At 40.6% G+C, this 11,183-nt stretch overlaps 1 non-coding gene across 1 annotated transcript; it reads left to right on the forward strand.

The window, feature by feature from the left end:
- Positions 1 to 9,921: 9,921 nt before the first annotated feature.
- On the forward strand, positions 9,922 to 10,027 carry LOC141603953 (small nucleolar RNA R71). The gene has a single exon (XR_012525786.1). It is a non-coding gene; the product is annotated as a small nucleolar RNA R71 (small nucleolar RNA).
- Positions 10,028 to 11,183: the final 1,156 nt, after the last annotated feature.

Genomic DNA, 11,183 nt, shown 5'->3' on the forward strand with positions numbered 1-11,183 from the left:
GCTAGCAGCAGAGCTAGCAAGAACAGAAGCTGAAACCGACACGGAAGAGGAAGCAGAGCTGGCCGTGACAGAAACAGAGCCAGCAGTAGTAACAACAGCAGTACCAGCAATAACAACAAGTAAAACAGGGGTAGTGGCAGCGGTACTAACAGTCGTGGTGACGATGGTGGCAGCAGGGACCACCGTCTCAGTAGAGGACGAAACTACAGTCGAACTAGTCGAAGGCATTGAACTATTTTCCATCCTAATCAAGTAAGCAAGGGGAAACAATAAGCAATTAAGCTAATTAACATGAAATCCCTAAATTTCAGTCGAAATTTTCGAATTGATGATAAACCCTAAACCCCTAATTACTTCAAAATAGCAAAATCAAGCAATTAATCGACAAAATAATAAAGGGGAAACTTACTTCATAAATAATCCCACAAGAAGAAGCTAAATAATCGATAATAAAACGATGAAAAATGGCGGAATTTGACCGAAAACCGCAAACCCTAATCTCCCTAATTGACCATGAAAACAAGCAAGTTCGAAGGGGAAAACAAGGGGCTTTAGTCGAGATATGAGCAATACAATCAATGTGGGTGTTGGATTTGGTGGAGGGTAAGAAAAATGGAGGTTTTTGGGGTGTTTGTCGCAAAAGGGAAGGCAAATGAAATAAGAAAATGAAATAATGAAAAATAAGCAGTTTAAGAGTTACTTCCTGCGTGTGAAATTCAATTTCACTCAATCGAGTAATTTGAAACCTCTCGATCGAGAAGTCTGACCTGCATTTCACTCGATCGAGTAAAATTCCACTCGATCGAGAACTCCCTATTTTGCCATTTCGATCGAGTACTTGTAAACCTCTCGATCGAACCCTTTCCTGTGCATTCTTCTCGATCGAGTACAAAAAGTACTCAATCGAGTTCTTTTCTTCGTGTAATTCATCACAACGCGTCATTATCTCTCCAAACCTGCATAAAAACACTCGCAAATATATCCCGAACATTCCAAATCACAAAATAATAGTCTATAGTCTTTCTAGCTAAGCTAAAATAGTCTAAAGTCTAGCAGTTCTAAAACGCAAATAAAGAAATTCGACGGAAATTTAAAAATTAATTTTTACAATTTGTTACACGGGGTATTCCCCGCTCAATTCCCAAAACAATTCAGTAGCCCAAAGGAGGGCTTCTGACTGGAGGAGGTCCCCTCAGCGTCCTTGACCGTCCTCTTCGTTCTCCACGAGCTTGAATTTGAACCAGTAGGGGAAGAATAGTTAACATCCACATATGCACGAACTTTTCTCGTCCCTTTATCTTTCCCATCAGCTTTGACGTTAGGATCCCCGGTTTGATTGACTTTAATTCCACTGCGACCTTTGAGAGCTCCTGCATCTATTCCATCTGTACCTACAACAACGAAAACAGACGAATGTTCCTCCTTTTCGCTCTCAGTCTGAGGCGGAGGGTTCACAATTGCACCACAAAATTCCACATTTTCAGCTGGAGTGTCAATATGTCAGTCAGTAGAGGTGGGGGCATTGTAAGGTTGAGCTTTCATGGGTGCCCTACGAGACTTATATTGATGAAAAATCAATTCTTTATCTCCTACCTGAAACGTAAGTGTCTTACCCCCGACATCGATCACTGCGCGAGCAGTGAATAAAAATGGTCTCCCTAAAATAATAGAGGTGTGAGTGTCCACGGGAATATCAAGCACTACGAAATCAACGGGAATAAAGAATCTCCTGATTTTGACAGGTATGTCCTCTATAACTCCTAACGGCCGTGATATGCTACGATCGGCCATCTGTACGGTCATGTTTGTGCAATTAAATTTGGTAAAACCAAGTCTCTTTGCGAGAGACAAAGGTAAAACGCTCACGCTAGCACCAAGATCGCATAGCACGTTACCAATCAAATGGGTACCTATGTGACATGGAATCGAGAAACGACTGGGTCTGACTGTTTAGGTGGCAACTTATTTTGAACTAGGGCAGTCCCTACCTCAGTTAAAGCTACCGTCTCATAATCATTGATATGCCTCTTACGTGACAAAATTTTTTTCATAAATTTGAAGTAAGAGGGTACCTGTGTCAACAACTTGGCGAACGGAACAGTAACATGTAGGCTTTTCAGGAGCTCGGCAAATTTACCGAACTGTTGATTGGCTTTGGTGCTCTGTAATCGCCTTGGGAAGGGCACCGTAATAGGAATCTCGAGCCGTTTATTTCTCTCTTCCAACGTCTCAGCAGGTTCAAGCTCTTTTTCACTCGATCGAGGCTTTTCCCCTCTCGATCGAGTCTTTCCTGGTGATATTTCACTCGATCGAGCATTTCCAGCCTCTTGATCGAGTTCCGCAATAAGCACAGTGTTCAATCGAGGTAAATTTTCACTCGATCGAACAGATTCTTCAATATCTTCACTCAATCTAGTGGTTTGGACCTCTCGATTGATGCTTGATTATCCAGACTACTCGATCGACCAACAATTCCTTTCGATTGAGTAAGTTCAGCATCATTTCTACTCGATCGACCACCAGAAATCAGTCGATCGAGTATATTCTTCGTGGTGAGCTTATTTTCAGCGATAGATGACTATTCATCATCATTATTAGCCTTCCTCGGGTCTGATGTGTCATCTAAAGTTGACAACTTTGGTCCTTCATATGAACGACCACTTCTCAAATTAATCAAGTTTACCGTCTCGTGTGGATTATTCTCAGATTAGGATGGCAAATGACTCGGTTTCCTCGTGGACTGATTGGCGGCGAGTTGAGCAACTTGAGTTTCAAGTGACTTGATGGATGCTTCTTTCTGTTGGTCACTTAGTTGCCATTGCTTTGTTAACGACTGAAGTATTGTCTTTAACTCAGTTAGCTCACTTATCCGACTTGAAGATGATGCTCCTTGATTCGGTGGAGGAAGAGAAGGAGGTTTTTGGAAGCCTTGTTGAGCTTTGTGAGGAGGGACATATGGCTGCTACTGCTGCGGTAGAGGAGTGGGATTAAGAACATTTTGACTTGTCCACCTCAAATTGGGATGGACTGCCCCTTGATAGTTGTAATAGGAACCTCCTCCTTGCCTATATTGCTGAAAGGCAATGACTTATTACTTCTCAGTCAGACAGTCAATAGTAGTATGACCGTCATCGCTTCCACACCTCTCACAAGTGACAGTTTCCTGTCTAGTCAACAGATGAACCGTCTTTTTTGTCCATATTTTACGCGAGGCTGGAAATATAACCAAGGTAGAATAGTATGGGGGTTAACTAGTATTATCCTATTTCGTTATTATCATGATCATACCTAGACAGAGTTGATAATAATAAAGGCAATTCAAATAAAGTAAATAATAAGACAAAAGAACTTGTACGTGGAAAACCCTTGAATGGGAAAAAACCACGGGCACCAAGCCAGGAGAGGATTTCACTATGTAATTGGGAGAATATAAGTATGATAATAGCTCTATGTATGTAATATTTCTCTAATTGTTGTGTGGCTTGTAATCTTGTAGAGCGTGTGTTGTATATGTTGAAGTATGTCTTGTCTTGCCAAATGATCTTCAAATGCTCCTTATATAGCCAAGCTGAATGGCTGCCAAATCTTTGTACTTAATGCTGAATATTCTTCTTTAATTGCTGTCTTTATTGCGCATTAATGCCTATTAATGCTCCCTCTTTATGACAGAACCTTCACCATTAATATACTCTTAATTACCATATTAATGTGGTAATAATCTCATATAATTGTCTATGACTTGGTCAAATGTTGACTTTACACTTGACCGTTGTCCTCTCCATGGCTGGCGCCTGTCTCCTGATACCCTAATAGCCTGACGTCCTGACACCCTGATGACTTGACGTCCTGACACCCTGAAGATGACCCTGAAGATTATGTGGGTGTCTAGGCTCATCAACTGGTGCCAAACTTGGACTACCCTGACGGACCTGCCTTGATCGTCAGGCCAGGGTAGAATTATATCCTGTCAGTAATGCGAAATTCCAGGCCCAACAATTGTCCATTATCTCCTTATTATCGCTGGGTCAGGCCAGTAATAAGGAGATAACCTTCTCTTTTCATCTTTGGTCAACTTCTCCAAGATGATTCAGCGTGCTTTATCTTTAAGAAAACGGCTAGTTGCAGTAAATCCCAATCTTTCTTGTCTATAAATAATTTCTTCACTTTTTGCTTTATTATCCACCAAAACGTGATTAATTCCTCTATAATTCTCCCAATCTTTCTTCGATCTTTGTCTTCAACCTTCGTCTATTTTCCCAAAAATTACCAGAAAATCTAACTATGGCTGTAAAAAGAAAATCAACCAGGATTGTTGTTGCTCCTGGCACACCTTTCGTCCCAAACCTGAAGAGATCACTACTGAAAATAAGCCTGAATCTTCTGGAAATCAAGCCATCACTCTTGGAGATGCATCCCATGCCCTAGCTGTTGATAAGGTCATAATCTTCTAGAAAATTTGAGCCGATGAAGGTTCTCGATGAACAACACTTTTTCCTCAATCGTCTCAAACCTGAGTTTGAGAAAATTTTGAAGGATGAAGGGATCATTCCTGCTGATTCTGACATGTGGATTCCTGAAAATTCTCCCATTTGGTTAGACTGGTTATATGTATCAGGGCCAACTCGGTTGGGCCTGACCTGGCGTATCTCAATTATGATGCATGCGTTGGTGGTAAGTACCCTGCAACTTTTGCTTGTCCTGCATGTATTCTGTTAGTTCAAAGGAAAGCAGGAAATATTTAACAAGATATACCTTCTTTGGAGTTGACGATTAGCTGTCAAATAGTTATTATCCCTCTGAAAGGGTAACTTCTTTCAAAGCAATGTTTCTTATGGAGAGGTCGTGGCCATTCTGCTGTAAGGTGGAATGCTTTCTTCGTTGTTTGTAGGCTAGAGTCTTCTCAAGGTTCTTAAGCATGTTAGGCCTTCTCGGGCTTCGACTTCCGGCAGTGAGACTTGAATGTCAGGCTTGCCAAAGTCAAGCAGAAACGTTCACACGTGGTTGGCCTGTCTTCAGTACCAGGGCCGATCTTGATAAGCTAATTGATCTGACTGATGCGCCTGCCATTCCTACTCGGTATATTCAGTATGTTACCATGTACGTATGATTCAGTCATGTAGCTTACGTACAGTTGACCTAGCTTATCTTTGCCCCACCATATGAATCCGTAATGTTTGCTTTTTGATCAAGTGTATTCATGGAGTGTCTGAGTCAATGTTCATTGCTGCGACAAGGCAGGGTAAGACAAGGATTATATTGGAAAAGTATCCTGAGCCGATGAAGGCTAGTATGTTTCTTGAGAAAGAGGAATTATGGCGCTCGGTCAGGCGAGGAATAATTTCTGATCAGTGTTAGTATCTTGCTCTGACAAGAGGGATGTCATTCGTAGAAACGTCAATGAATGGTATTTTGTCCAACCAAGGAGAATGTCCTTGGTAGAATCATTAATCATTTTGTACATTTGCCCGGGGGAATGTCCTTGTAAAGACAATTTTATATTTTGTTGGTCCTAGTCAGAGAGATTATCCCTGATAGGATAGATATACATTTTGCTACCGTTGCCCCAGTGGGTAAGGGTTTTATTAATGATATAAAGATCGTCTTTCAGGCTTGCTTTGTTTAATCCGGTCATTCTTTTTAAACCTGTTAACCTGTTAAACCTGTTTTCTTCAGACCTATTAACCTGTCTTCTTTAAACCTATGAACTTTGTTTTTCCAATCTCGAGGACCTGTCAAAATCTTTACTTTGTTAACTTGTAAGACATTTTTGAACTTGTCATGTCATTTGAGCCGTCGTGAGTAATTCAACCAAGTATGGTTTTTTGCCATAATGGTTGAAGGGGTGGGAAAACCAGCCTGTCAGGAGGGCTTATGTCCCCTGCCTGATTGGAGGGCTTGGTATTCGGCATGTCAGAAGGGCTTTTAGACTGATGGTTGGGAGAGATCACCCTTGCACTTGTCTTGCTGCGTCCAGCCGTTTGTAAACATTAGCAGTAAACCTAGTCAGGTCAGGCAATTATTTCATGCCTGATTGGTCCTGACATTTAATGTATCCGGTGGTGGTACGTCAGGCATAGTTAAGTGCAAAGTTTTGTTTCAGAATTTGATATATAGTAGAGTATCCCTCAATCCTGAATATTTATGCATATAAACATTTATCATGTATAATTGTTCAGGATTCAAGTAAAACAAAATTGGTTAGAACATCTAGCATGTAAAATGCAAACAAGTAGGCAGGAAATGAATGCACATTGTCACGTAACATGTTCAGGAAAGGCACGACATAGCACACATTCAGATGAATAAGTATGGAATTTTTACCTAGAACATGCAGGGCAGAAATTACCACAAGTATGATTGTGCTTTTAGGTGGACGACATTCCAAGATATTGAAATCATGTTTCCTTGTAGTGTTTGTGGCATGTAAGGTTCTTCGATCTGTTAAGGTCGAGCTGATATTTGCTTCAAAGACATTCAAACCATATCTACATGGATTTAAGCAGAGATGGCTTCTTCACAGCCATAAACCAATTAATAGAGAGTTAAGCCAGGCTGGCAAAAAAATTTTTTTTTTACGACCACCTTTTCATTTAATTCAACTTGACCATTTGTTTTAGGTTTGCCATGCCCCACTCCATAAATGGCTAGGGTGTAGAGATTGGATGTAATAACTTAGACGGTTGATGAATAGTCGGAGCATGCTTATGGCAGGCTTCACATTTCATGCTGTAGTCCAGGCAGTGAGCCCTCAGGTTTGGCCAATATAGCCAGTCTTAAGAACTTAGCTTTTCTTCATGTAGTACGAGAAATCTCAAGTATGGTTCAACCTAAAATCTTTTAAACAAATTATCATTGATGATAAAATAGGTAGAAGCTCTAATTCTAAACGCTCTAGCCATATGCCTGGCCTAGGGTATTATATCTCGCAGGAACCAATCATAATAAGGCTTAGTCTATGAATTATTGTCAATATTGACAGGGTTCACCTATTCAGGCTTGTTGATGGCATGTTCAAGTAAATGCGCAATAGGTACTTTATCATAGCAGGGGTGAATTTGAACCAAGGCTGGCCAAAGCAACGGCCTGAGTATTCAGGTCTCTTGGTATTTTCTCAATATCAAATGAAATGAATTTATCGCAAGTATTTTAGCATATTCCAAAATCATTTTTTCATTCTTTGCTATATAAATTCCTTTTATTTGATTTGCAATTAAAAGTTAATCTGTTTTTATCTTTAGGTTTTGAACATCGAGGTCTAGACATACCTTGGGTCCTGCTATCAGGGTTTCATATTCTGCTTCATTATTGGTAGCTTTGAACTCACAGCTTACAGCCTGAGCTATCATGTCCCCCTGTGGTGATTTTAGCACTAGTCATAACCATGTCCCCCTGGCACTGGATGCCCTATCTATGAACAAAGTCCATTCTTGGTCTGGGGTTTTATTTTCTAATTGGTTAACCTCTTTTTTCAGGTCAGGTTCCAGTTTAGGGCTGAAATCAACCACAAAGTCTGCTAAGGCATGTGATTTGATTGTTGTCTTGGGCTCAAAGGTGATATCATAGGTGCTAAGCTGGTTGACCATTTGGCCACCCTACCTGGCAGTTCAGGCTTTCGCAGGACAACTTTTATGGGTAGTTTAGTCTTAACTAATATAGGGCGAGATTTAAAATAAAGGCGCAACTTGGTTTACGATATAATTAAAGCTAAAACATATTTTTCAAGTAAATCATACCTCATTTCAGCATCTAGTAGACTTTTACTTACATCGTAGACATGATGTTGCTGACCTCCTTGTACTTTACCTAGGCACTGACAGTATTGTCAATGAGAGAGGGATAAACCGGCAGAGGTTTTCCTTTTCCTGGCTTGGCCAGTAAAAATGGAGACGATGATAAATATGGCTTCTAATCCTTGGATAATGTTGCCTCGTATTCAGGAGTTTTTTTTACTTCCTCGTAAATGTTTATATTTCTTTCAGGGGCGGGCGGATTTGCGCTTTTTCTGTCGCATAGACTGACTTGGAAGGCTTTAAGGTTTTAAAATAACAGTCCATGGCTGATTTTTGTTCAGGTCGGAATCTGGCCTGTCAGTTTGGATGTCCCTGACTAGTTTTGGTAATTGGAACTCCAGTATTGCATTGCAGGAATACTTGAATACCTTTATGATTCATTTTTGCACTTTGGCGGTAGAAGGACTTACCTGACCTGATCAAATCTTACAAGTAATCAGGCTAGCATTCCCTGCCTTGAAAAAGGGACGACTGTCCCCGATCGGATCTTAAGAATAATCAGGCTTTGGTATAACCGTCCAGGGTTGAACTGAATGTTCAGGCTTGAAATAATGATGATCAGGCCTGCACTGATACTGTTCATAACTAACTTGGAAGCTTGTTCCTGTCAGGACTAAGTTTTCCAGACAGGCTCGAATTCTTTGAAGTTTAAGGTTACATTTCCTAAAAAAATCAAATTATTATAATTAGGAAAATTCACCTAGAATAAAAGCAAGTACCAAAATTTTAAGATATATTTCTTATACTTTGCAAAACATATATTAGGTATAGGAAAAACTTATCTTTGAATTTCTTTAGTGACAAATATGCCCTTGAATTCCACATTCTCCTTAGGCAACACCGGAGGTTGTAACACTAATAATCAGTGGAAGAACTTTTGACTTGTTTTAGTAATATTTCCCTCGGATCTAGCACTTCTTCATTTGAGAATTATGGAAACTCTTGTATCAATCTTTCCCAAGGCTCTAAAACTTGTGAGAAGAGAAAATATTGTGAACATTTTTGTAGGATAAATAAACTAGTTGCCCCACGGTGGGCGCCAATTGTTTTGTCCATATTTTGCGCAAGGCTGGAAATATGACCAGGGTAGAATAGTATGGGGCTTAACTAGTATTATCCTATTTCGCTATTATCGTGATCATACCTAGACAGGGTTGATAATAATAAAGGCAATGCAAATAAAGTAAATAATAAGACAAAGGAATTTGTACGTGGAAAACCCTTGAATGGGAAAAAACCACGGGCACCAAGCCAGAAGAGGATTTCACTATGTAATTGGGAGAATATAAGTATGATAATAGATCTATGTATGTAATATTTCTCTAAGTGTTGTGTGGCTTGTAATCTTGTAGAGCGTGTGTTGCATATGTTGAAGTATGTCTCGTCTTGCCAAATGATCTTCAAATGCTCCTTATATAGCCAAGCTGAATGGCTGCCAAATCTTTGTACTTAATGCTGAATATTCTTCTTTAATTGCTGTCTTTATTGCGCATTAATGCCTATTAATGCTCCCTCTTTATGACAGAACCTTCACCATTAATATACTCTTAATTACCATATTAATGTGGTAGTAATCTCATATAATTGTCTATGACTTGGTCAAATGTTGACTTTACACTTGACTGTTGTCCTCTCCATGGCTGGCGCCTGTCTCCTGATACCCTGATAGCCTGACGTCCTGACACCCTGATGACTTGACGTCCTGACACCCTGAAGATGACCCTGAAGATTATGTGGGTGTCTAGGCTCATCAACTGGTGCCAAACTTGGACTACCCTGATGGACCTGCCTTGATCGTCAAGCCAGGGTAGAATTCTATCCTGTCAGTAATGCGAAATTCCAGGCACAACACGTCTGTTGATCTCCAGCAGATTGCAGCTCCAATCTATCAAACCGAGCATTCATGGCTTCCACCTGAGCCATGACTGCCTTATCAACCGAGTGGACCGTTCGTATACCGTCCCGTGGGTTCCCATATTCAGCACAATGGGTTGCCATCTCCTCAATAAGGCCCCATACCTTATCATCATCAATGTTCTATTGAAATCTTCCGCTAGATGAGCCGTCAAGTATAGCTATGTGGTAATCGTACAACCCATTGTAGAACTGGTTGCACAAAAACCACTGATCAAAACCATGGTGAAGAAGAGACCTCACCAACTTCTTGAACCGGCACCAAGCTTCGTAGAAAGTCTCATCAGGTGCCTGCTTGAAGCTAGAAATCTTACCCCTCAGCTGATTAGTGCGTTGTGGAGGGAAGTATCTTTTAAATAAGGCAAGTGCGAGAGTCTCTCAGTTGGTGATACCAGCAGCAGTCCGGTCAAGATTAGTCAGCCACTCACGGGCTGAGTCAGTCAGAGAAAAAGGAAACAGCACTTCCTTTATCTTGTCTTGAGTTACTCCCTTAGTAGCGGGAATAGTAGAGCAATAGTCGGTAAAGACTTCCACATGCTTTCGCGGATCTTCACCCACCACACCTCGGTACAGATTTCTTTCCACCAGATTTATGTAAGACGGACGGATATCGAAAGTGTTACCGTCCTCAATTTAGAGGTTAAAACCTTTAGGAATCGAGGATGCTTTGGGCTCCGAGTAACTTGCAATGTTAGGCATCTTTACTGGCTTGTTGGCAAAAATGAGATTGTCTTCTTCAAAAGACTGGTCTTCTGCAAATAAAAAGTGTTGTAGCTCAGGCTCGAAAATACTCAAGTCTTCTTTTCGAAGTTCTCTTTGCAGACGGAGTCTATGCCGAAACAGTCTTTCTGGCTCCGAATCAGCTGGAACTAAATCTGACCTATTTTATCTGGGCATACACAACACTGAACGAGATAAATGAGAACTGCCTCAAGGAATAGAAATTCCCTGAGACGGATAAAAATAAAAGAAAACAAAAACAGATAGGGTTATTGCCTCCCCGACAACGGCGCAAAAATTTGATACTGTCGTTTTGTACCAAAAATAAAACTAATTAAAACTAAAGAAGAAGCTAGTGATAAGCAGGGTCGATATCCACAGGAAGGCAAGATATCTGTTAAGGGTCCGTTTATTTGGTCACAAATGGGGGGTTTGAATTTTGGTTTCTAAACTAATAAAAGGGTTAAAGGAAAGAGCAGTAAAGAAAGAGCAATAAAAGGTAGAAAATATGAATAAGGTGATCAAATAAGAGAAAGCATGCCAGGATTTCGGTTCACCATGGTAGTCTATCGACTCAGCTGCAAATAGCCTAGACAATCTACTGTGAGACGGATACAGGAAGGGTCCTTCCGGTCCACTTTCTATCCTAGATATCCACTAACTTAACTTCCGTCCTCGTGAGGGTAGTCTACTGTTCATAGCAGGTCTATTTAGACCAATCTTCCGATCCAGGAGTAAATTTAACCAGATTAAAGGTAA

This window comes from Silene latifolia, chromosome 9 (assembly GCF_048544455.1).
Source record: "Silene latifolia isolate original U9 population chromosome 9, ASM4854445v1, whole genome shotgun sequence".
In the NCBI taxonomy this organism is placed as follows: domain Eukaryota; kingdom Viridiplantae; phylum Streptophyta; class Magnoliopsida; order Caryophyllales; family Caryophyllaceae; genus Silene; species Silene latifolia.